The following is a 24388-nucleotide window of genomic DNA, read 5'->3' as shown; positions in this document are numbered from 1 at the left end:
GACTCTATATAATATTTTACTTAGATAAATCGACCAGCTCAAACCGATGTAGGGGTATGAGGTGGGACCATCATCATCATCATCATCTGTATTCCCGGTTTAACTCTTCCAGTTGTACTGTTGTACATTATGCGATAGGTACTTCTACCATATCCAGGAATTTGTTTTCAGTGACCATTCCGAAAATTACATTTATCTTTCCGTCCTTTCACAAATGACGCGTATGTATTCAAACGTACATATTAACATTAAGCAAATTGGTTTCGCTGCTTCCCCACAGTAGAGCTCAGCTCTGTGCAAATTCTACGCTAAATACGATGCCAGCGGACGAAGCTTTCGCTCGCCATTGTTCGTAACGCTGGACAGATAGAATGAAGGGAAAATTGCAAAGCACCTGATATTCATTCTCTACACTTCGGGCTAACGTCGAAATAAATTTCAATTAGAGCTCGCTCCACAGGCCGTTCCCTATCCTTTTCCCTTCACCACTATATTTTGCCATTTCCCAGATTGGGCGAAGCTCACAGATTTTACATGACAAAGCATCCTTTCGAAATGGAAAGTAGTTTGTTTGATCTTGTGCGGACAATGGAAGTTTTTCAGTACGAACACTCACTACATTATTTTCGGCAATCTCAAGTCACGTACGCCTTATCTGAAGTAAAGTTTTGTCTCTTTCCTCTACCGAGCAACCTGAAATAGATAAAATGGAACAATGAGCAATGAAGCCTCTCGCGTTGTAAGGATGTCGATTTTGTAACAAGAAGGAAATAATTTACCTGGACATCGAGTAGCAAGGACTTTTATGTTATGTAATTAGTCTCAACTAATCTGGAAGTATTTTTAATATTGACTTGGGGTGGCTGAGTGATATACTGTTAAACATTAATTTTAAGAGAAATTTTCTGACATTTATAAAATAATTTCGTTAAATGTGATAGGTAAACCGAACAACAGCTCTACTATGTACTCGAAATGTCGACGCACGTAACTTGGTACCTGCATAATTGAGTCCGATTTGGAGTGAGACGTTCGAGAGGTATTTGTCCTGAATTCTTCTTCCCAGTGGAGCTTACGCAGATTTTGCTATTACCTTCCAGATAGGGACAGATTGCTGAGTTGACTGTTTTAATTGGGGCAAGGCGGGGTGCGTACGTGATTAAACGAAAATGTTTGCCCTGCGTACAAATTGATGCGCAGGAGATAGATACTGTACTGTGTACCAAATCTGTCTCATCCGATAGGTGAGCTTGTGGCTCGGTAGCTTGCATATCAGTGCGTGCGAAGTGTGATTGAAAAAGTCTATTATTCACTCACACAGTGTCTAACAAGAAATTCGTCCCGGTGAATAAAAGGATAACAAATTTGTGCTAATAGATGGTAATACAATTACGAGAGAAACAAAATTGGTTACATTATTATCATGTGCATGGGAAATTTAAAAAGTTCGACAGCTCTCAGACTTTTCTGTGAGAAGATTCTGTGAATTTTTTTTGCGATAATTAGTAGAAAAACTTTCGTTTCAATTGAAAATTAAAAAATTACATCATTACATTTAGCCTATAGGAATATCTTTACATATCTTCTGGCAAATCTGAAATGGTGGGAATTGCATCATTTACAAATTAATTATCACATTCCGTAAATTTATATAAGAGTCATTACCATTGGAAAACTTCTCCTCTCAACGTTTCTGGTGAATGTAGAAAGTACCACACCTATTCCTACGTCCCAAAAGTTGTGCGAAAGGTGGGTACCGCATTTGATGAAGTTATGTGACGTGAGAATGTTTCTAGTTTGGAAATGTGAAAGCCAAAAAACCAGCTTTTCCGACGAATTATAATCGTGAACAAAACTTGGGCCGAGCATTTCACAAGTTTACATGATGAAACAATTTCAAAAGGGTTTGAACGATGAAAACTGATTTCTAGAAAGGCAAAACTAGTTCCATCCGTGTCTCGTGGCATCGATTTTTTGAATGAGTTGGTTAAATGCGAACTTACTGGAGCTTTATAAGATTAAAACAAAATAAAAAATGGAATGTGTGCAAAGCCACGACCCTAAGATTGACGTACTTGAGGACACCTGTTGTATTACTTGCATTGTTGCATTCGAGAGTGATAAATTCGAAGCGAACTCCTTTTTTCAATCATCCTCAAAATTATAGACCATGATTTAGTACAAGCTGAATTTTGGCAACAAGTTCTTAGGAACTTCAAATCACTATCCAAGCATTTCTGGTCCGAGTAAATGAAAGCTTCACCAATTACATAAAGCTCATGGCCAAAAAGGGCCTTTGACATGGTCATTAACACAAATAGAAAAAATGAAAATTATTCGATATGGTCCCTCCTACAGAAAACCTTTGTTAAAATTCAATCAATAATTGAAAAGTAGACAAGACTAACCTACGCTTTTCAATTATCTCTTTTCTATTTCATAAGACATCTGATCGAATTGCGTACGAGTTTGAACCAAGCGAACATTTATCGATTGAAATTTACGTCCAATTTAGTATTTAGTAGTCATTTTTGTGATCCATAAAGTGGATTTCAAAATGACTTCCGGGCACTATCCTGGCTGTAAAAATACTGTAAAAATACTTATTAGATTAGGGTTTGAAATATTCCCGGGAAACATGACTGGAAAATCTCATTTCCCAGGAATGACAATTCTGATGAACAGGGGAATTTTTTAACAAAAGAAACCAAAATAAAAGAAAATGAAACAGACCTACATGATGTTCATGATGATGTGTTGATGGTATGATGAACAATTTAAAATTAATATTTCTGTTCTCGGGATCCGGAAAAGGTATTATCTGGGAAATCGTTTCGCCTGTTTTCCAGATACTTTGAATTTTAAGATGACGTCTGGGATCGACTTCCAGTCATTGGGCATAATCTCAATTCCGAAAATACTCACATTTGGAGATTTTTCCCAGAGCCCATCATAATAAATTTTAAAATGACGTCTGGGGTCGAATGTTGGGCTTAGAACATCATTCCTGTTAGGGATATATCCATATTGAGTGGTAATTCGTCGTTTTTGGTTGTTTGCCGGAAACCATGGATTTCAGAAAGGCATCTGCAGTCGATTTCCTGCCGATAGATTTCAGACATACCCATATTGAAGAGACATTTTAGGCAGTTTTTTAGACACCGGAAGTCACTATCTTGAATTTCTTAATGGCGTCTGAAGTTGATTCTCGGGTGACTCTTGGATATCGGAGTAGAGCGAACAGGTCCTTAAGGCTTGAGGTTGAAACGACTTGGGATAGATTTTATTACGCAAATTGTAACAAAAAAATACGTGATCGTAACAGCGATGCTGTTGACTCTTTTCTGCGCTGCGGCGATCAACATTCCTCCTCGACTTCGCAGGTCTTGATCCCGATCACGTCCTGCAACAACTTTATCTTGGCTCGTCTCAAGGACTTGGTGAGCAGGTTTGCTTGCATCCAATTCGTTGGGCAGTACTGGATTCCAACGACACCATTTTAAACCAGATCCTTTACAAAACAAAATTTATTGATACTGTTGTGCTCGGATTTACGGGAAGATCGGTCAGCTCCTGTCAGCGCTATGCAGTTCTGACTGTCCGCATATTTCTGGATTAAAGAGGTAAGGACTCTCCATGATCCAGGAACAGCTTCCGCAACCACTGGGTCTTTTGTTGATATTCAGCTTTTTATTGGAAAGTACCAATTAAGTTTGTTTCGGCAAATCCATGTTAACAGTGAATTTCTCAAAGACCTTCGAGATTTATGACTTCTGACTTAGAACTATGTGATCTGTGATGTTTTCTGAGCATCCTCGTCAAGAACGAAGTGACGAGGATGCTCAGAAAAAGCTCGATGTCTCCGTAATAAACCGCCTTGAGGCACCACCGTAGGGACTTGAAGATGTACGTGTACTCCTTTTCGGTTTTGCAGGCAATAATTATGTAATCCATATAAGTTGGTAGTTGGTAAGATTGAACACCCGTGTGGAACCACTAAACAGTACTGGAACGCCTCAATGCTGCATCAATTCGTTGATTCAAAACACGCGCAGGTGGTTTCAAACCACTTACGGACTTTTTTTTTGGTCGACGAACGACATTCGGATCCTTAGTGTCGTATCCGTATGCTTGTATGAATTACCACTTTCCAGCACGGTTGCCTTCATCAACAAGCTCCTCCTTAGCAGCAACCTTGGCGTCCTGATACTCAGGGTTGACTTTCTCTCGGTGCTCATCGGAGTACCAGCCGTAAACTCTACTCGAATGTCTTTCTTTGTATATAACTTCCGAAGTCTGTTTCCGGTGTACTCCCCTCTACGATCTGGTCGAAATACTTTTGGTTGTCTTTCAAACTGATTTTGCGTTGAACGGACATGCTTACGAATTTAACCCTCTGCATTTTTTTTTAATACTTAGAATTTGCTTTATTTACAGTTTTATACATACATAGTTATATAACTCCTCAAAGAAACAGTGTTTTTATTTTCGTCAGGGACTTCTAGATTGTACATAATGTATCTTATAAACCTTTTCAAAACTTTTGATTTTGTATCTCTTGAACAATTAATTGTGGGAAATTGTAATTTTTCAAAGATTATATTTGGTTGCTGACATATCAAACGTTTTTCTCTAATAATTTCTTGCCAGATATTGTTTACTGAATTGCATGATGAAAACTTATGTTCTATTGTTTCACATCGGCCACATGTTAGACAATTTGGATCAATTCTTCTTTCCTGACGATAGAGTAGTTCATTGTGATATAACTTGCCATGCACTAGCAGATAATAGATAGATTTTTCATCTGAAGATAGTTTTTCATCATTGATATTTTTCCATATAAGTTTCCAGTTTCTGGTATTCCTAGTAGTTGCTCCAACTGGTGGTAGTCGGTTTAAAGAATGCTGGTAAATCTGCTTCACCTCTGGGTCATCTTGAATTTGTTGCGGGATCCCTTGAAGACCAGCTTTAATGGTTTTAATGTGTAGAAGGTCAGCTGGTGTTTGTATTAGTTGGATGTATCGATCTAGAGATGGTGTTACGTTTATTAAACGAAGGTACCTGTTTAATAGTAGTGCTTTTGCCTTGAGCTCAGGTGAGTTTAGCCCTAGACCTCCCTGGTTTTTTGGCGAATTATTTCGATCATTTTTACTCTTTGAGCAGGTACTCCATTCCATAAAAAGTAACCCATTTGTTTAGTAAACATAGCTATGAACTTATTTGTTATTGGAAGAATTGAAGATAAGTACCATAGCTTTGAACAAATGTATGTATTAAGCAGAATTACTTTTTGTTTTATGTTTACCAGAGGTGGACGGTGAAGCCTCAATAGACCATTCACGCTACGGTAAACTGCTTCCCAGTTTTGTGCGACTGTGTTTTTTATATAATTTTTGAAGATGACACCAAGTACTTTGACAGCATCCTTTTTGGTTATTCTGTCCCAAACCGGAAGCTGTCCGCCGATTTCCATAGCTTCCGTTTTCCGCATGTTCAGCTTCGCGCCAGCCGCCAAACCAAAATCTTCAAAGCACTGCAGAATTTGTGGAATTTTCGCGGGGTTTCTAATTATTACTGTAATGTCGTCGGCATATGCCACTACACATTTGGGTGGGGAATCGTTAAATGGAAAAAACGAAATTAGATAGCACAAAGCCAGAACCTTTTTTTTTTTTGTTCTGTTTGGGGCCCCAAACAATCCTGAATTTATTGCAAGTCGATTGGTTTTGTCTCCGCTTGGCGCATTGCACTTTAAATTTATATGGAGATTTGTATGGAAAAACCAACTTTTTTGCATTTTCCATTCTAAAGAGCTCAAAATGGCTCAAACCATAGGTTTCATGACTTCAAATGATAGGTTTTTTGATGCTTAACAACTTGGCCGAAGACACTAAAGAGCTAGAATGAGCCAAAAAAAAAATACTAGAGCTGTTCAAAGTTGAGTATGTCGAAATTTATGTTGCAAACCATTTTTTCTGCCAACACTGCCAGTGTACCGGCGTCAGTCAGATTTCCACCAGAAGTCTGAAACACCTCTGACCTCTGAAACACGTTGTAGATTCTATCTACGCCTATAATATTGACCTAAATTTGATTACTTGATCCAGCTGAGTGTATAAACTCATTACGACAGGTTACTTCTAATGGGAATCCTACTGACGCCGGTACATTGGTAATGTTGGCAGAAAAGAAGATTTTCTGCATTTAAATCGACATACTCTACTTTGAACAGCTATAGCTCTTCTTAGGGACATCCTAGCTCTTTTGTGTCTTCTACAAAGTTGTTAGGCATCTAAAATTCTATACTTTAACATAATGTAGTGTATTATAAGAGCATTATTGAGCTCTCTAGAAAGGTAAATGCAAAAGAGTAGGTTTTCCCATATAAATTTTCATACAAATTTGAAATGCAATGCGCCAAGCGGAGATAAGACCAATCGACTTCAGGTAAATTTAGGGTTGTTTGGGATCCCAAAAGGAATCAAAAAAACTTGGTTCTGGAAAATCGATCATTTTTCCCCACCCTACTACACGTTCTCCAGGATCATTGCATATTTCAGCTAGTTTGTCTAAGAGTGGCTGCAGGTATAGTACAAAAAGTAGCATGCTTAATGGATCCCCCTGTCTAACAGACCGCTTTATCTAAAAGTGTGAAGTGGTACGTCCGTTAATCAAAAGCTGGGACTTTTCGCGGGCTAACAAGTTTGTCAGTAGATTGACAGTAGTGGGTTAAAGCCCATTCTTCTAATATTCGACAGTAAGTATGAATGACTGACCCTATCGAACGCATTGCTTAAGTTAAGAGCGACCACTATTCCGGCAACTCCGTCTTGTTTTGAAACTGCAATGTGATCACGGATCACACATGTTGCTTCAAAGATTGTATGGTTTCCATTACAACATTTCTGGTGCTCGGAAAGTACTAACGTCGATATGCGTTCCATTCGCTGCTTCAATACTCTACTGAATATCTTGTAATCAACATTCAGGAGTGTTATCGGTCGAAACGAGCTTATGTCGTGACCCGCACGTTTTTTTCGAACAAGTACGATCACACCATCTTGTAGATTCTCTGTTATTCGTCCGTTTTTTATTTCGTTTAGTACGAGCAAAAACTGTCGTTTAATAATTTCCCAGCATTTTTGGTAAAATTCTTTGGTGAGACCGTCTTTACCCGGAGATTTGGTTGCTGCTGAATCTTTGATCGCCGAAAAAACTTCCTCTTTTGTTAGATCAGCCATGATTTCATTGTTCTCCACATTATTTGGATCCAGGAAACGTCTTGAATTGAAACTGCCATCATCTTCAATGTCCTCTTCGTCGAAATGATTTTGATATTGTTGAAGCACATATCTACTAATTTCTTCCTTGTTCGTTACTCTTTGACCATCTATGTCCAAAGTTGTGATTGTAGTTTCACGTTGCCGGTCAACACGATCTGCGATTTGGAAGATCGAGACATCTTCTCCTCCGAGAAATGCAACATTTTTATGTTTTCTCGATTCTGAAAATTTCTTCTGCTTTTGCAGCATTGTTGCTTTTATTTTTTTTATTTCTGTTGTGCAATCGTTGTTTTTGTGTTCTTCATATTTGCGATTCAGACAAGTGTAGTAAAATCCCATAGTGTTGTTGAAAATACGTACAGCAGTCGAATTTTTCCACCTGAAGAAAGAAGCAATTTTTTGCTTTGCATACGAAGTCCACCAGGCAATCCAAGAGTCGTAATTTCTTTTTTGGCGAGTCCAATAATGCTATTTTGACCGCAACTCAAGCAAGTTTTCCTCATTCAAGAGGTGGTTATTGATTTTCCAGAGCGGACGCTCAGTAGCTATTGCAATAACTGGCAAAACTATCCGGGAAACAACAGCTCTATGATCGCTGAAGCAATTTGATTCTAGTCTACAGAAACAAACATTTGGGAGGCATGCCGGAGTTATGTATATTCTGTCGATTCTAGACATAGATCGACCCCGCACGAACGAATATTCGATCTGCTGATTGAACTGCTTCCAAACATCTTGCAGATTTGCGCTGTCACATTAACGTTTCAGCATCAGGCTGAAATTTGAAACACCCGTTGCATCGCTTGGGTGGATGACCGAGTTAAAATCCCCCATCATGATAGTATGAATGGGAAGATTTTGCAAATAAAAAGGAACGGTCTGATTAAAGAAATCTTCTCTAGTTGATCTGTTGTTTGATCCTGACGGTGCATACAAATTAATTATTCTAACTCTATTTTCAGCATTTCCCAGATCGATGCATACCACCCGTGAATCTAAGCTTCGTTGTACCCGCCTGACTTCTATACTATTACGTACAGCTATTGCAGTACCTCGTTCTGCTTCGTTAATATTAGTAATCATATCGTATCCCCGAATACAGATACTGTCACTGACTACTTCTTGCATTGTAATTATATCTAAATCTAGTGTGCGCACGAAGGATCGTAGCGAATTAATTTTTGTTGTATAATTGATTGATGCGAAAGTAAAGGAATAGTTTGTTAAAGAGTTCCTTTGCTCCATTAGAAATTAAAACGATTACTTGCCGTCGTATTTGCTCTTCGCGGGGCGTCGAACTCGCATGCTGTCCGAAATTGTGTGCTCATCGTCTGATATCTCCATCGTTTTCTCTGGTTTCCTGGAGAGAGAACTGGATCTGTTGTTGATCGGTGCGATGCGAGAACGGTCACTCACAGTGGTCACAATCTCGTATCCCTTCGTTGACTTGGCGTTGTCTGCTTTTGGTACAGTTGCTATATCGGCGTCGGTGTTTGAAGTCTTCACGGTTTTCTCGCGGTGCTCTGGATCAAGTGGTGCAGCCGGTCGTTTGTATAGTTGTTGTGCGGTTTGTGGTTGTGACGACGGTTGGTGTGTTGCAAATGTAATTGTTTGTACGTTCGGTTGTAGCTCGGATTCTGGTTGCTCTTCCTGGTTGTCTGGATCCCTCGATTGTGCCAGAACTTGGGAGTAAAGTGATGATTTGTTTTGCGATGAGAGTTTTGCCCGGTTTTCCGAGCAACTTACTCCAAAATGTACCTCCTGGTTGCAGTAACGACAGGTTTGTATTTGGTTTGTGTAAGTGACGTGCGAGCTGTAGCCTTTAATGTTCACAAAGGATGGAATGTGGCACTTCATACGAATGCGAACAACCCGGATGCCGCTCGAAATCGAAGCGAAAAATTGCGATTGACACATCTCATGTTTTATGGAAATGATGTCTCCGTAGCTCTCTAGATACTCGAAAATCCACTCTTCGGGCATGTTTGGTGGCAAATGATGCAGTTTTACGTGGGTACCTCCATTCTCAACGTAAAACCGAATGCGGTGCGTCGTTCCGTTGCTGTTTATTGCATATTTGTTGTCGAACGCTTCCACAACCGCGTGCACTGCATCCTTTTCTTTCATCTCAACGAACACTTCTCCCTCGATCCGATCAATCTGTATGGCAGCCACGTCCATCGGTGTTAGTTTTAGATTTTTGGCGATGAAATTGTAGATGTTTTCATCCCTCAGCTTGCGAATACCTCGAATATCGATGACGAAATTTCGTTCCCTCAGCGAATCCATGATTGCAGTTGGGGGCTTGATCCCAGGAACAAGCTTTAAACCCCTTGAAATATCGTTCTGTTTTAAATAATAGCGATCTCTTCGAATAGCGTCCATCTAGCTTGAATGCTCAGAGATAACTCTGCATTGGGCTTAGATTTCACAAAATATATCAAGGTATACCGTTGGCTTTTCATTTTCTTTATAAGAGTATCACTACTGCGAAAACAACTGCTCGCACACTGGTGGGTAAAGCGACGTGCTTACTTGAAAAGAGCAGCGAATCATGTGTATCTGAGTAGCTTGCAAAAAGAACACCATGGAAGAATCTGAAATGACTCTTAATAGGGATAATAGACTGGTGTGAGCTTTCTTACACGAAAAAATATTACGCACAATAACTGCACAATAGAGCTCACTGCAGTGCTTTTACTGTGTGTCTCTTAAGTATATATCAAAAGAAGGGAGCATCTGAGTAGGAAAATAGATTGCGTTGTTTGCTTTACATCTCGAAACTTGACAAAATTAATTAGGATATCGAAACTGTCTCAACGGCGTACTTCTGTATATTTTCACTAGAGTGATTAACCACTCTTGTTTTGCTCAGCTGTGGTGTAAGAAGAAAGTATATTAATTTTTCTGCGAGTGGCAGAAACACAGCACAAAGCAACATAGAATAAGAAGTTTGGTGCAAAAAAATGCTATACGCAGCTTTCATACTAAGCAAGAAGTGAGCGCTTAATATTTAAACATCTGAAGCGAATAGCAAACCTAGTACCGGTTGTGATCATCAATCATAGTCTTGTAAAATTTATAGCTACCAGGTGTCTCCGTCAAGGGTTAGCACTATGAACGATATCGACTTACTTCTTCGACTTTTTCTAAACACTGAACTTCCTTCTTGTTTAGGAGCGTTATTTACTCTTTTTAGCGTTATCTTTGTCTTATGTTCACGATCGTCCAAGCACACAACAATACAATCTCCGACTCGTTTTCCAGTGTCATCCGTCAGCTTTATCTTGACAATCGCCATCGTCAGATTCTCCTCATTTCGGGTATTCCGGGCCACGACCAAGGGAATAATTTATTCCGGAAGCCCCCGGTAAACCAGCACAACCTTGAGACATTCTAGCTTTACAAGCCCAGCATTCTCCAACCGAACGTACAGTATCTTAAATACAGTGAAATACGCCTTCAGCCTTCATATCGTCTCCAATCCTGTGGCTGAGGGTCGTTATCTGGTCCGGAGTTACCACTTCTGTCATAGGGTCAATTTGCTATGTTGGTCTTCAGTGCGTTCCAGATAGCTTTTTCGTCACCTGCCTTCCAGAAATTCGTTACCGGGTCGAGAGACGTGTCCGAATCCACCGAATATTACGTCGCTGCAACGCTTTTACACGATCATCATGTCGATTCCGACAACAGGCATCATCTCGATTTCGAAAAACACCAATATAGAGTGATATTCGGCCAGTTAAGACTGTTTTCCAAAATGGGATACCATTTCTTTGTAGTTCAAAAAGGCGTGTAGGGTCAATTTTCAACCTCTGGATATCATCCTGGTTCCAGGAATGCTCATATCGGATGGTATTTGATCTAGTCTCGGAATTTTTTAATAGCAGGTACATTAGCAACCTAAAATTACAACTTTCCGCATTTTGATTGGATGCGAAGCTAATTCTCCAATCAATTACTGCAAAAACGTTAAAAATTAACCGAGATATGAGCATTTGAAATTGGACAAATTTTATTACATGTTCCGATTTTATATGTTCATATAGACCTTCTCTCTCTGGCTTATTTTTCGGTATTTCACTAGGAAATTGAGGGTAACGGAAGGCATAGATTATGTGGTATGAGAGCCTGGCCGTTGCTGCTTCTTCCAGTTTATGAAGTGCTTCTGTTTTTCAAAAAAAAGGGTATTTACCCATCTTTATAACTACCTCAACCCATTCTTATGGATTCTATTATGTGGAGATCCAAGAAGTGAATCAGAAATTTTTTAAGGACTGTTAGTGTTGAGTGGAGAAGAATTGTTTGGGTAATTTCAAACGGTAAATTCAAAAATGATAAGGCTTATATTTCAGAATTTGCAAAATTTATAGTATCAGTACAAATCCGATTTAACTTAATTGTAATGAAATATTTATCTAAAAGCCACGACCGCAAGCTTAAAATAAACTGCCCACCGTAGTTTTACTACCAAGTAATATGATAATTGAAAAATTTCTTTAATGTGTCTATTGCAGTATAATTACATAAGCCCTTTCGATTTTGATAGTGAGCGAACGGTCACAGAAATAATCAAACGCAACCTTTCAGCTGGCAACCAGTCAATGCGCTATTATTCTGCGGCAACGGGACTCAAGGTTTTTCTGCCTAAAAATCTATTGTTTTGTTTGTGAATATACGTTTAATCGCTTGCCTGAATCTGTCTTCTTTCGGAAATATCGAAAGCCGTGAGTAATCTTGTATTTTTGATTACTCTATCGGTGAAATATGAAAAGGTTAATCGACCATTTTCGATTTGGTTGAAGCTATCCTAGTAATATTTTTTCAACAAGATTTTTTTTTTGAAAAAAGTAAACTTGTGTAAAAATGGTTTTAATGAACAAACAGCCAGGACGGTTTGTTTGATCAGTATGACGTCTCCGGCAGAGTTGAAAATAGTAGTCTTTCACTTCCGAAAAAACACTGTACACACTGTAAAAAAATTTAAAGAAAAGATAAAAAAATAGAATTAAAAATATTTTTTTTTAAATTTATTTAAAAAAACATGTATTTTCCTGCAAAATCCACTAAAAGTAAGCTAAAATTTGATGGTTGTTGGATCATGGAGTGATAGAAATATCACTAGCTCGAATTTTGTAAAGAAAATTTTTTTTGGGCAGTTTATATGATTAGTATAGAGTTGGTAATTTTGTTCTTCAACAAAAAAAAAAAACACCTCTAAAAATTAATAATTATTATTATACTCTATACCCTATATTATTATACTCTATACCTATGCCCTTGAAAAAATCATACAGACAGGTTTAATGAGTTTTTATTTTTAGCTTAGAGATAGGTATATTAAAAATTGAATATCTCTAAAAACCCCAATTTCGAAAAATCTATATATTTTGAGAACCATAAAAAGTTACCTAAACATTGATTTGAGCTTGATAATCAAAAAATAAAAGAAGTAAAAACTTGTAAATTTTTTTGTTCAAATTTCTTATAGTGTATATATTTAAAAAGAAAAAAAAAACAAGTACAACTTTTTCAAAGTCACTATACCGATAAAATCAACCGTTTTGGCCCTAAAAATATTTGTTATCCTTAGAAAAATGGTAGGCGATCTTACCCCGCATGAAAAAGATCTGCACATTTTCAATGAATTTTTAAAATTAAAAAAAAAAGCTAAAAAATAAACAAAAATATTACAGTTCTTCTTTTTTAAATATGGGTATTGAAAAGAAGAACCTCTTGGCGAAGGAAAAATGAAATTGCAGCCGCAACTTTTTTTTTCTATAAACAGAATTGCTTAAAAGGGCGGTCTTACCCCGCTTACCCCTACATAACGCTGTTGCATTGCTTTCAAGGTATAAGGATAAATTTGAAGCCAACTGCTTCTTTACCACAAATTTTTTTCAATGATACCATAGATTAGCTGTGTGTTTAAGGTAAATAAAAGAGATGGTCGGGTTTCGGGTTTTCAAATTTAAAACCTAAACCCGACTCGTACCCGTCAGATACGGGTTTTGCAAATTTTCGAAAGTGTCGTGTTCGAGTTTGGTGAAAAAAAATGTATAAATTTGGGTTTGAAAACCCGAAATCTGACTAGAAAAAGTATAAAATCTCGGATGCGGGTCGGGTTCGAGTTTCATAGAAATAAAATTTTCGGGTTCGGGTCAGGTTCGGTTTTCAACTGGAAAAATAATTCGGGTGCGGGTCGGGTACGGGTTTGAAAATCATCAAACACGACCAGCTCTAGTAAATAACTTTTATCCAACACTAATAATATAGTGGCCCTGAGAAGATTTTAAATGACATATGGGGTCGATTTCTGTCTTCTGGATTTTATCCCGATTCCGGGAATACTCATAGTAGATGGTATTTGACTTATTTTGGCTTTTTGCTGCAACCTGAAGCTACAACCTTGGATTTCAAAATTACACCTGCAGTTGATTCCAGACCTCTATTCATCAACCAGGCTCCAGAAATACCTTCATTCGGTAGCACTCGGTTAACATTGGATGTTTTTCAGTAACCGGAAGTCATCCCCTTGGATTATAAAATGACATAACACTGATGGGTGGTATTTGGTCATTTTCGGAAACCGGAGGTCGCCATCTTAGGATCGTTGCTTTTCACAATATTTTCATATGATATCAAGTAGAGGATTTTTTCTTGAATGATTTGATACCAAATAAAGACAAGTTAGTGAACTACGGCATTGGTCATCTTCAAAGTTCCATTTGTAACATATGTTCATTACCAGATGACAAAAAGCATCTCATTATGGGATGTAAAAATGCACATCTAGTATAGACATGAGCCAATGAAGTACTACGTAAGCATTCAAAACTAAAGTTTTTGAATGCAGAGAGTATTCTTGCGTGGAAAGTTAACCCAAAAGACCAACCACAAAAAGCTGTCTTGTGGATAGTTTATAGGGCTATTAGTTTTTATTTTTACAGAGAAGGTAATCTCTTTGTTTACAAAAAAAAAACAGGTGAGAGAAATGCCATTGATGTATGTATGTATTTAGAAGACATTTTGGCAAATACTGTAATTTTTAATAGATGTAAAGCAGTAATGTTGTGTAACCAAGTAATGTAAAAATTATACTGTTTATATTAAAAAACGCGTATAAAGGGGATTGTTTTGGTACTGATTCATGACAACTTTAAAACACCTCAAAAAAGGAAATAATTTTTATTGGTCAAGGTGCAGATCATTGCCCTATAATGTGATTGAAGTTGCGAACACCAAGTTTCAGTGCCTCTAATTATATGTCACTTTTTTCTAACGCTTACAGATTTCATTAAAGAGGTACGCGAATTAAAATTTTTACATATTCGAAGAAGAAACACTTTAATGATACAATTTTAAGTAAAGTAATTTTTAGAAGCCTTCTTTTGAAAGTTGAATGAAATTTTTGATAAATTTCAATAAAAATTTTTTTCCTGCAACTGTTGACCATGGCTAGGTTTTGAATAGGTTTGGTATTGCACCGCTTTTTCCAGCAATTGGCCAATACCTCCAATAAATCGTGTCATGTTGTCTAGTAAGGCATGAATAGACAAGCCCACTGTTCACATACACTAACGAGCCCCGCAAAACGAGGGATAAATTGGTTACCACATCATTTGTAAAATATTTCGCTTGGACACGTGCAGGTTGTGATATTTTAATTTAATCAATGAAAATCATGGATCTAAATAATTCCTAAGGTCGTTTTTGAAGAAAAACGATCCAATGATTTCACCAATCCATGTCCAACGTCCAACGTCCAAATGTCCAACGAAATAAATTTGGTGCAAAATTTGGTAATAACAAATCTAATTGTAATTTCGTTGGGTCGATTATGACGACAATGAAATAGCCGTAACAGACAAAACACATTCTTCACATAGCACGAATTTTGATAATAAATTTTATACTGAACCAATGTCGTAAAATCGACAAATGACGCTTGAGCGCATTACATACCAGTGCTGCCAGAAAAAGGTAACTGAAAATCAACCTTTATAGTAATTAAAATTTTCCTTCACACTAACTTTAATAATCAATACCAAAAAAATTGTGAAAAAAACATTTTCTACGCGCCTGTTCTTACGTTAAGGTACGCAGCTCAAACCCATCCCGAATGGTAATCCTGCTTACGGTTATGGTACCTGCTACGTATGGCGTCTTCTATTATTACTCAAACAGCAACATAAAATTTCTGATTATAATAAAAACTTCCGATCATCCAATCTTTAACATCGACTAAGCTATTAAGGTATGAAAACTGCGCCAACATTAAAGCCTGATTTCAGGACCAACTCTTCTAGCCGTAGCGAAGCTTTTGATTATATAACTTTACCCCATCCACCCTGTTCACTCAATCGCAACTTGATTTACTAGGGACCGACTGTTCCGATCTGGACGGTGGTAGGTAGGTCGACCATTTCCCAGTAGGACAAGAGTCTGGACTGTGCACCAAACTTTTGCCAGCATGGATGGATGGATGGGTGGATGGAAGGGCAAACAAATCCCACCTTCGATCAGTGGTTGTAATCCTTGCGGTTCTCGGATTTCTCTTGGTTTTATCATTAAAAACGCATGAGTGAGAATCAATTTCCAAACACAAAATTTATTAGTCCCTCGAAGCTGGGTTCCCACTCTGCCGGTTTCCCGTGTGTCGAACGTGCCGGTGTATGCGTGTGGGACGGAATGGGTTTGGCTTAACGTTTGCAGCTGCCGCGGTGAGTCACGAGCGAAAGTTACACGGGATGTGGGGCGGAAGAACGATACAGTTTTTTTTTCGTTCCAGCTTATCACAGGACCTGAAAGTGTCTGTGCTGTGATGGAAAAGTACATTAAAGTCAAAATTTACTCCACTGCTGCGCCGATGTTCTTTCATTCATATTTAATTGCCCGCGACACTGACGGATGGATGAAAGTTTCATTCCGGGTGCTTTCTCCGTGCAGGCAGCGAAACCGACAGAAGGTGAGCCATATTAGTGGGCTAAATTTGGGAGTGCTTTTGATTTTCACCTCTCGTATCGGAAAGAATCCGAGTAAAGTTATTCCTGCAGGATTGAAACCCATGGAATAGTGTAAATTTAGGAAATAAATGTTGGATTTGGATCAGCTTCTTCCAATAAATACCATCTTGTATCCTGTAATGTGTATAACACATACACGCAACCAAGGCTGGAGGGTTGAGGAAAGTTATGTAATCGGTAATTTATAACCATCAATATTGCCTCCCCAAGAGTGTAAGCTCCGTACAAGATAATTCTTTCAGTAGTAAATCCCATGTTTGCGGAGGTGAGAAATCGTTGTACATCCAAGTTCGAGTATGCAAAAAGCGGTGTTACTTCGCACTCACGTTGTAAACTGTGTGTTATATGAAGAATTCACCCGGTGAATAAATTATTCATATTTTGGAGTGTTTGGTGCCAGAAGATATCCCTTTAATTATTCAACATTACGACTTGTTTAACAAATTAATAGCTTCGACAGAGAAATTTCAAGTTCTTTTCCTCCTGCTGTGAGCTACCAGAAGAAAAGGTACTAAAATGTACAACACAAAATCCGTTACAATCAAACTGACAATGTTCCACGAAACCAGGAAACTGTTAACAGTATGACCGAAAATTTTCCTCCATCTTTGTTCACCATCACGGCATTGGCATGGGCTCAAAAAAGGGTCCACTTAAGAACTGACAAGCCGCTCAAGTTTAAATCCATTTCGCATTCCAGTAAAATATTCCGTCCAACCGCCATCCACCCGGACTATTCCACGTTGTTTATGTTTGCTTGCAATATGTTAAGTCCCGTGATGCCCTTGAAGCCGAACTCCGTTCCGGATAATAGCCCGGAGAAAACAGTCCCACAAGTGCGAGCTTCACAGTTACACCTACCGGATACAAAAACGGCAATCGGATTAGGCTTTTGCAGGTAGTGTTTTTGTTTCCGACGGGCATTCCCCGAACGAACGGGCCCGACTTCCTTCCGGGCAGCTTAATGGAAATGGTTGAATAACTTAACGAACGGCAGAAATATGGTCGCTGACAGGGCGATAATTTGTTGCCTTTGCAGGCGGTTGATCTGGTAGGGAAGTGGTAGGATAGCAAGTTTAGAAGTGTTTGCAGCACGAAAATGGTAGCCTTTTTTGATGTTGCAGCATTCATGACCAGTAGTGGGAACCGCTAAAATTAGTGTTGCTTAATAACGATTTGGGGCTCCAACGCAATGATGCTCACCACTAAACTAAAATGAAAATACTTGATTCTAATTGGGAAGACAATTTGACGCACAATAGAGATGGTTCAAAATATCTTTAAACGTTACAATATTCAAAGTAGGTCATCTTCAGTTACTTTGAAAACACTGTCTAGCACGACGTTATGCAAAATTTCGTAACGCAGTTGATCTTTCTGATATTGTATCTTTCGTTTTCGAGCTTGAATGGTCAATGATGCAATATAGGAATTTCCAGAAACGTTATGATGTCCAGAAGTCAGAATCGGACTCCAAACGCCATTTAGAAATTCAAGATCCAAGATCCAAGCCCGGACGATGCCGAGAAACTAGAAATCAGCAGCAGCCACAATTTCAAAATTCAAGATGGCAACTTCTGGTTTAAAAAAAAAACAACTTACGAATAAGGATTCGCTTCGAGCAATCAACGGACGTGGACGCGTTTGCTTTTCACTCCGCAATTAACTTGTTCATTTAGTTTTCACACATTTACAGCGTCACGGGTTTCCGTCGCGGTAATTCATATCGTAACTCTTTCGCATCAAATACTAGCGCAAGTTATCATGCCGTGCGTTGTAAATTTATGCCCCATTAACGGCGACCACTTTCTTTGGAAGTGCGAATTTTGCAATAAGACACATCATGCCACGTGTGCTGGCGTACAACGACACCGTGAACTTTTCATCACCGCATTTATGGTGCCGCTGTGTACAGAATGCCAACAAATTCTTCGAAAGGAAGATGCTTCATCAACAGAAGCAACTTTTGAAGCTCATCGACAGACGGACGCCCACTATCGTATTGTCGCGACATGAGAAAACTCTACTTAGTTCGATAGCATTATAGGTAAGAGTCGAAAACCCATTAATGGACCCATTTTTTACTATCACATGCGGCTGTCAAAAAAATTGGTAAATTTAAAAATGTGAAATGGGCAAAATTGTACACATTAGGAAGACATATTCTTAGGAAAAAAATGAGTCTTTTTTACCCATTAATGGGTGAAAAAAAAACTTCAAGTATCTTTTTAGTTTGCTCTGTCGATTTGTTCGCACGCGTTACTTCTACGATCTGTTTTGTTCACTATTTGTCAATAATTGCCATGGATGAACTTAAAAACAGACTCGTCGTTTGAGAAGTTCCAAGGTAAACAGTATCTAATATTATGTATTGAATTTTACAATGTGAGAGTTTCTTATATTAGGTCTAGAATGCCCTATCTGGCTGCAATACCTTTGTCACAGGTTTTTAATCACCTAATGAAAACTGATCGAACAAATCAACACAAAGTTCCGATAATTATAAATACACTCACGATCAACCGTCATTTCAAATAACGTGCAGTATTCAACCAAACGTTGGCTGCGTCCTGTTGTTTACATCCAAAAGAAACAGATGCTGTCATTTTTTCTAACATTTAATGCGAAATTTTGAAAATGCGTGGCCTTTCTCCCGAGCAAAGAAAGCGAATTGTGCACAAATGAGGCACCGTGAGTGGTCTTTCTATAAGAAAATTAGCCAGAGAAGAAGGTATAAGTGTCGGAGCAGTTAAAACCGCATTGCGGAAGTATTGTGAAGAGTGCACATTTACTGATGCCCCAAGACGTGGTAGAAAACCCGGGCCTGTTGATCCCACAATGGACAAAAAGGTTAAGGAATACTACAAGCGGCATCCTTCAGTATCAGTACGAGATGTGGCGAGAAAGCATGGAACCTCGGCGAGTAACGTTATGCGTGCCAAGGGAAGAATGGGTCTGCAGACCCGTCGGAAGCAGAAGCAGCCAAAACGAAATCCAAAACAAGCTGAATCTGTGAAACCGAGAGCTCGGAAGCTTTATGACAAACTTCTGACCAAAAAATGGGGTGTGTTATCATGGATGACGAAACCTACATAAAACTGGACTATAAGACTCTGCCAGGACCGCAATTTTATACATCACCAAAGCCATTTACACCGAAAAATTCGGCAAGAAGGTAATGGTTTGGCAGGCCATTTGTGAATGTGGGAAAATATTTCGTCCATTCATTACGAATGACACAATGAATTTACGTGAAAGAGTGTTTGCAGGAAAGGTTGTTACCCATGGTTAAGCAGCATAACAATCCTCCAATCTTTTGGCCCGATCTTGCTTCCTGCCATTACTCTAAGGATGCACTAGGGTGGTATAAAACAATGTCACAATGTCAATGTCACATGTGTCCCAAAGGAGATGAATCCTCCAAACTGCCCTGAAATTCGCCCGATTGAAACTTTTTGGGCTTTGACCAAGGCAAAGCTGAGGAAATATGTCAAACCAGCGGACAATGTTGAAAAATTTAAAAAAAATTGGCTTAAAGTGGTAAAAATGGTGGGAGAACACACTGTGCAAAAGCTTATGAGTAGTGTTAAGAGAAAAGTTAGAGAACTCGCGTATCCTACGAAAAATAATCCCAACTTGAATTGAAACAGGAAAGAGAACACTTATTATCTATATTTCAGAATAAAATGACCCGAAAAATCCTTTTTTTTTTGTTTTATTCAAGAAAGAAGATGTATTTATAACTTTTGGAACAGTCTATAAATAGACTAGTAGATATGTTTAATGAATCAATTGTTGCAGATAATTGCGATTCTGACAATTGATAATAACAGATAAAATACTCCTGTATTCGTAAATAAGAGTTATACATTTGCAATTAATCAAAAATAATTGATTTCACTTCCACTTTTTTTACTTTTTTTAGTGATAATAACCAAATTTCCTTATTTTCATGGATACAGTTTTTTTTCATTAATAGGTAAAATTTCACCCATTTTCTTGAGAAAATTCATTTCTCAAAATGAGTGAAATTGTACCCAGTTTTTGGTATACCCGTTAATGGGTAAATCGAGTTTACCCATTAAATAGGTTGACTCACTTTTTGACGAAATGGTTGAAAAAGTACCCTCTAATGGGTTTACCTTTCTTACCGTGTTGAGCACCTGCTCAATGACGTTGAAGAAACTTTGCCGTTAATTAATAAAAGTAATCAAAACATGTGTAGCGCAGTCGGACAGCACTTGAAGTTGTACGGCAATCAATTGCATACGACGTTGACAGCATTAGTGAGTCGTGTGTTGACGAACGGACAATGAAAGAGGCCGAGTCATAGATGCTTCATCAAAATGACGACTCAAACCTTACCGAAATACCTGAGAAGGAGGCTGCTGTTCTCTAGTCCTTAGGTGGCTAATAAACGTGGTGCAAAACCTCATAAAAAATCATCAGGAAGAATTAGCAGAAAAATCACCCCACCCGAAAGCGGGCCACACATAGAGAATTTTGAGTAACTAATAAGGCATTGGAGTCCACTTATGATGTCAAGCAGCGTTCAATTTACTTGGAAATGTGCGGTCCATAAAACTTAGCCATCGAAATTAGCAATGCATTTGAAGTATTTAATGTTAGTTAGCTTGAAATTAAGTTTCAAAGAATTAGCTTAGTTACCGTGAAACAAAACTAGCATCAGACAATTTTTCATCAGTAATGCAATTGGAAAAACAAGCTAGCGACAACTCCGAAAATATGCAATCTTTTTGCATTCTTTACAAGAAATCTAAGCCATTGTTGCGGCATTAGATTCAAGTTAATCATTGTACAAAATTTGAACACATTGCTCTATTTTCCCACCTATATCCTACAATCAAAAAACGGTAAATTTAAGCGAGGCTGAACAGGAAACATTGCCCGTTATCGCTCTCGTTAGGAGTCTCTTTTAGCAAGATCAATAGATCTCTCCTTTTGCGCACCGTTTAGCAGCCAGGGAGTAAGAAGGAAGTTGGTATTAGAGTATAGAGTCAGTTCCAATCAATTCAATATCGGATTAAATACAAATTAATAATCGTCGTTATATTTTACATCATGGTTATACTGAAAAAGGACAATAAAATTCAGTTTCAAATAGGCCAATTTGTGGTTTATTATATATGGGTCATTCCATGTCAAATGTCCGAGGAAATGCATCGACCATCTCCGATTTCGACAAAAATTTGTGAGTCGATGTATTTTGGGCCGAAACTTATAAATACAAAGTGTTGTACCGATTAGTGGACCTCTCGGCCAATGGGATCGCCTTCACTTTTGCGAATTTAGCGAAACACCTTTTTTAATTTGCAGATGTCACGGGACCTTGAAGAGCTACATATAGCTACAAGATGTGGAATCGAACTATGTAGTAAATTTTTTTCTGCAGTGTTGCCAACAATGCATTTTTTTCGATTCCAAACTTAATTTGCGATTTCCTCGAAATACCCCCCTTCGATTTTGATTTTGACCACGCCAATGTGTTTAGCAGACGATGTTACATAGGAATCACTTATCAACAAAAAACAATTTGGAATTTGTCTACCCACGAAAGCGCTTCCATAAATATATTGCTGCTATCTTAATGGTATCCTAGTAGGCGTTTGTGTAATCGAAAAGATGTTACTTAGAGGAGCATCTGTTAATGATGTAACGCAAAAAATCTCTTATAAACCTATGTGATCGAGACCAAAGCCAGTCTGAGTCATGCCTGCGAGTGCAATACAACAACGGAAGGTGCTCCGCAGGGCTAAATTTTTTCGAATTAATGTCTATCTTTAACAACGGCTTTTACCCGTTAACATTAAAGTTCATTAAAGGCAGACAGTGTGTGCAGCCGGGGAAGCGAAAAATAAGCGAACTAAAAATATGATACAGATTTGGAAAAACATACCGCATCCAGACGGGACTTTAACTCACAGTCTGCCTGACTACTTCACTGGTTGTCGGAATACTTCCTAAAATAGCCAAATTCTGCCTAATCTGGTTATAGTACAACATCAAATTTGAAAAATGTTGGGGCCACATATTTTGATCGTTGCTATAGTTTTAAACAATCTCCGAGCTACTTTTCTTTCCATAACTTTTAAACCACATGCTTAAGCTTTATTATGGTTTTAAAGCAAGTTAATTTGGTCCATTGAAACCAACTATGATCAGATCGGTTGTGTAGTTTCTGTGGTACCTAATTAGGTTATGTGGTTTTTGCAATTTGATACATAACGGACAAAGTTAAAGTTCTATAACAGTGTAAATAAATAGGATTTAATTGCGCAACTAGATCATTTATTCGAGACTTATTTAGTGAAAATCGGTCCAACCATTCTGAAAAAATTGAGTGAGCTTAAGCAGTCTTTGGAATAGTTTTTTTTTTCAAACGCTTTCGCGTGCTGGAGGATTAGGTACACATGTCGCTTCCCCAGTATTCAAAAGTGTCATATTGAAGTCGTCGATTAAGTTACAGATTAAAGAAGATCGGTTGTCGTCGTACAGCGACCCCCATAGCGAACAGTGAGAATTAAAATCTCCCAATATCTAAAAAGGCGCGGGAAGCAACTCTGCTATATCAGTAAGATGCCTCTGTTGAATCCGCGCGGATGGAGGGATTTATAACGAAACAAGGCATAGGTCTTTTCCATTCATATTCGTTTGAATGGCAACGACTTCAATATTCGAGATCGAGGGGAGGTCGATTCGGAAGAAGGAATAGCACTTTTTAATCCCTAAAAGTACCCTCTACCGTGTGAGTCTCGATCTCGACGAATAATGTTAAAATCGTGGAAATTGAGTTGATCGTTTGAATTGAGAAAGGTTTCACAGAGCGCAAATGCGTCACAATTGTATGTATTTATTAAATGAGAAAATAAATCGAATTTGGGGATGATACTTCTGCAATTCCACTGTAATACAGTGATAAAATTCCTAACCTCTTTCGCCGTATTAGTCATCGAAAGATATGATAGCTGAAATGAAGGGCCAAGTTGCTGCTAGTTGCTTCAAAAAGGTTTTCACTGTCGGAAGAAGGGCAAGAAGAATATTTTGTAGGGGATCTTGTATGTTGAATGTTTTAAATATCCAGTCCACAATATCAGAAAATTTTATGAACCCTGTTTCTTTTTCATATTCTGATCGAAAAATGGGTGCACGAGGGGTTTTTAGTGCCCCAGAAAGCGGTGGGTACTCCTGGTTTGCTTTAAAATTTAAACCGGGAGGTACTTGCTTCGGTTTTTCTTCACCGCTTCCTTTTTGTGTTGGCTTATTGGTCATTCCGCTAGAGGTTATCTTGCGACCTTTGCAAGAAAGATAAGGAGAGTTGATCATTCTCCTCTTCCTAGATCCTTCTGGCATGGCATAAGAACACCCTTCGACGGAATCGTCAGATGTACCCTCATCGGTTGGCAAAAAGGAAAAGATGTTTCTTGTCGAAGGTGGCTCAGCACTCTTCAGCATTTCTGAGAAAGAGCGCTTTGATCGTTCCTTGAGGGAACGCTTAATTTTTTCCTCGCGCTGTTTGTACGCGGGACACGCCGAAAGGTCATGCCGAGTTGCTTCACAGTAAAGACATTTTTCAGTATCCTCACTGCAAGCGGTCTCAGCATGATTGCCTCCGCACTTGCTGCAGCGTGCCTTGTTGCAGCAGTAGGTGGCTGTATGACCTAACTGCTTGCAGTTTTGGATATGCATGACCCGCGGTACGAACAGGCGTACAGGCAGACGAACCCTGTCCAAAGAGATGTAGTTCGGCAGTGCGGATCCGGCGAATGTTACACGAAGGAATTCGAAGGGAAGAATTTCTTCTTCCCTTCTTCGATGGATACTGAATGCAATTGCTTGACATCCAGTATCTTTACATCTTGAATCAGGGGGTTCTTGAAGCAGCCAACCCCGTGACGCAAAATGTCATCGACCGTGAGGCTTCCTTCGGTAACCACACCGTCGATCTCCACGTCTTTGGCAGGGATGTACACGCGGTACTCTCTCGTGAAGAGCTCGTAGCTGGCAATTGCGTTTGCTTGCTTCAAGCTACTCACAACAACTCGCAGTTTGTTCGGT

General features: G+C 38.6%; 1 protein-coding gene across 1 annotated transcript in view; it reads left to right on the top strand.

The window, feature by feature from the left end:
• LOC129727187 (uncharacterized) overlaps window positions 1-24388 on the top strand; it is a 280609-nt gene that overhangs the window by 210084 nt on the left and 46137 nt on the right. The gene's annotated exons all lie outside the window — the stretch shown is intronic.

Source organism: Wyeomyia smithii, chromosome 3 (genome assembly GCF_029784165.1).
Source record: "Wyeomyia smithii strain HCP4-BCI-WySm-NY-G18 chromosome 3, ASM2978416v1, whole genome shotgun sequence".
NCBI classification, from domain to species: domain Eukaryota; kingdom Metazoa; phylum Arthropoda; class Insecta; order Diptera; family Culicidae; genus Wyeomyia; species Wyeomyia smithii.
This window is presented reverse-complemented; position numbering and strand designations above follow the sequence as displayed.